Source organism: Pelobates fuscus, chromosome 3 (genome assembly GCF_036172605.1).
Source record: "Pelobates fuscus isolate aPelFus1 chromosome 3, aPelFus1.pri, whole genome shotgun sequence".
In the NCBI taxonomy this organism is placed as follows: domain Eukaryota; kingdom Metazoa; phylum Chordata; class Amphibia; order Anura; family Pelobatidae; genus Pelobates; species Pelobates fuscus.
Window position 1 is genome coordinate 195034271 of NC_086319.1, and position 3657 is coordinate 195037927.

The following is a 3657-nucleotide window of genomic DNA, read 5'->3' on the forward strand; positions in this document are numbered from 1 at the left end:
TCTTGCAGTGGCTGGCTGCCTCTATGACTGAGATCATCAATCTTGATGATCTCAGTCAATCCAATGCTTTCCCATAGAAAATTGGAAGAGGCTATGAGAAAATAGCAAAAGCATTGAGAATACTTATTTCCACCATCAGGGCAATAATTAAGAAGTTTGAGTCAAGTGGAAATGTGATTAATCAACCTATACGAGGATATGTTTCTTTACTGTCTCAACACACTGTGAAAAGGGATGGTTTGAGTGTCTTCAGTTTGCCAGACACTACTTGAGCTTCAAATGGAATCTTGTTCTATGGTCAGATGAATCCAAAATACATATTGTTGACAATTAACACCAGAGATGGTTTTGGTGCACATAGAGAGGTAGCCTTTTGGAAAAGTACTTCATGCCCACGAATATGGTCATGGCTCTTTGATGTTTTGGTGCTGTTTTTTTTTGCCAGAGAACCCTGATAGATGACAACATGGACTCCATCAAATATTAACAGGTATTAAATGACCACCTATGTTTAATAACCTTTGACATATAAGTTGTCATGTGAATACCACAAGATCTGACAGCTTTTCACAGTTATATATATGTATAATTGTGTTTACCTTTTCCCTTGTTTGAGGATGCCGAAAAGAGTAGTGTATAAACTACTCCCCCCACAATGCACCGCTAGTCGCGTGACGTCATTTCCGGGCGACGAACGCGACTTCCGGAATCACTAACAATACTAGAACTACACGTCCCATCAGCCCTTGCAGGTCGCGTGAAGTCACTCCGGTTGGCGCACGCGACCGGCCGGAAGCAGGAAGAGTGCACATACTGGGATTATTCAATTGATGCCCTATATAGGGGCGGAACTGTTATCCCTCATTATCTACACTTCTGAAGAAGCCCCCATTTTGGGCGAAATGCGTTAAGTGGATCAAGAAGTCTGGACTTTGCATTTTGGACTTTGTAATTTTTACTGGAGATTTTATATTCAAAGATTTTTTTATTTTAATAATAAAATTGCAGTTTGTTTCCAGCTCTTGATCTACCTCTCATTCCTGTGCACCTTGGATCCTGCTTATATCCCTTGCTGGGGATTATACCACCACAAGCACTCACCACCAGAGCAGGTTTAGTGCTCTGGAAATTGTAAGTAGGGTATTTACCCTTTGCCTTTTACTCATTTATATATACATAATACACTATTGGATTCTCTTTGTGCTTTCATTGTATATACGTCTGTGGAGCCTTGGATAAAAGATACCACCACCATATCCTTAGACGGGGATCATACCGTCCAGGCGCTATTCAGCAGAGCTCTTAGCAGCTCTGGAAAGTGTGAGTTGGTCCTCCTACTGGCTTTTTAAATTATTACACTATTGTACTATTATACATTGGCATATTGCACTATTGTTTCCATTTTTTCCTTTTAAGGTTTATATCTACTACCTGTTGCGGTCACCGGCCCGCCGAGCCTCACGGTCGTGCCCGACCGGCACGACCGCTCCGACTACACGAGCTTACCTGCTCGTCGGCGAGCCAGGAACCGCGCACGTAGTTCTTCCGGGCATCACGCCCGAATCCAATATGGCGCCGACCACGTGGTCGCGTCTATGGATAGCCCCGCCCCCGAGAATTATACTAACGTGTGCGTGACGTCACGACGTCAACGCACACGCACGTTCTGGGGTCAGAGGTCGCCCTCTGACCAATCATAGCTTAGAGAGGGGTATTTAAACCCCTAATTCACCCTAGTACTTTGCCATGTCGTGGTTTCAGTTTCCTGGTTCCCTGAAAGTGCTATTCTCGTGTTTCTGATTTCCTGGTATCCTGATCCTTGGCGTTTCCCTGGTTATTCTGATCTCTGGTTTCCCTGACTTGGCTTGTCTTATCGGTATTGAGTATTTTCTGGCTTCCTTGACCTCGGCTTTCCCTTTGACCATTCTCTGTCTCTAGCGTATTAGTCCGGCCATTCTAAGGTCCGGTTTACGCTCTATCCTGTTATTTTCCTTTTCTTTCTTATGTATATATTTACATAGTTTCTGCGTGCTGGACCACATTACTAGTCGTGACACTACCTCAATACTGGGACCACTTGTATGTATGTACATTGTTGTTTAAATTATCTCCTACCATCGTGTGACGCGGTTTACCACTTTGTTTTTGCACTGTCTGGTTAATAGCAGGTATTGGGAAGTCCTGCTGGTTTACTGCTGCCGTTCACCCATACATTTTAGAGAGCGCCTACATCTGTGTCTTTATTAAATGACCACCTGACTACCTCTGCCAGAAAGCTTAAGTCCGTGGTTGGATCTTTCAGCAGAAAAATGATCCAAAACATACATCAAAATCAACACAAAAATGTTTACTCACTTCAGAATCAAGGTTCTGCCATGGGTATACCAGTCCCCTGGCTTAAACCCTGTAGAGAACATGTGGGCTGAGCTGAAGAGGAGAGTCCACTATCATAAACCTTAAAATTTTAAAGATCTGGAGAGATTCTGTGAGGAGGAAAGGTCTCAGATCCCTTGCCATGTATTCTCCAACCTCATCAGGCATTATAGGAGAATACTCAGAGCTGTAATCTTGGCAAAGGGTAGTAGCACAAAGTATTGACTAAAAGGGTGCCAATAGTTGTATACACATATTTTAACAAATACATATATTTTTTTAATAAACCTGTGTTGTGTTTGCAATTGTTTGATACCCATGAGAGAAGAGTATTTTTGTATATTGTTTTTAACAAAATGTTAAACAATAAAGGCAATTTTTCAGACACACTGCTCATATTTACCAAGGTTGCCAACATTAGTGAAAGGCACTGTAAGTATACAAATGGTGCAGCGCCCAGAAATTTTGCCTTGGGGTAGCAAAGAGAATACATTCTGCCCTGAACTTCTCACAATGAAGTTGTTATGGTGAAGGAGGTCCACCTTACTTTAAGGGGTTAGACAAACAAACAGTTTAATCCCAAACATTGAAAAATGCTGCCTGATCGCTCTGCCTCTCCACTTCCACTGATGGTTCGAGGCTTCAATAAAGAAGCCTTGGACCAGATGCTCCTGATAGGCTAAGAGAGTCAGATGATGCTCTCAACCTATCACTAGCTCCCTATTCACAAAAAGAGTGAAAAAGAAACATACTTTTTTGCTCTCAACCTTTCAGCCTCGCCTGGTCTTAGGCTGTCCTGTCCTGCACCATTATCGCAATGATGTTTGGTGCCAGGATTATCCCTTAAACTCCAGTACCTAATCCAAACCTTGATATATTAAACCTGAAAACAATTACTCAAAACCCATAATGGTTTTAAACAAAAGAAAAGAAAAATGTCATATGTAAAGTAAATGAATTGATCACCTAGTCATCTGGCCACTATTTTAAAGGATACTCTTTTATTTTGGGCACTTGCAAGGTATGGGATCTTTTGTAAGGGGTTCTGGAAAAATGTATCAGTTATGTTCATTGTTTCTTGAATTATCACCCTATTATAACTACTCCAGAGACACAATGGCGTTTGCTCTTCTTTGCTGTCATATTCTTTCCATTTTTAGGTCTATGATAATGGTGGATTGCTCAGGTCTGAGGGATGCTGGAATTTCTTTGTATTTTGGCTACACTAGAGTGGATCTAGGAGGGGGAGCTAGGACAGCCTCTAAAAAAGGGAGAGAGAGAGAA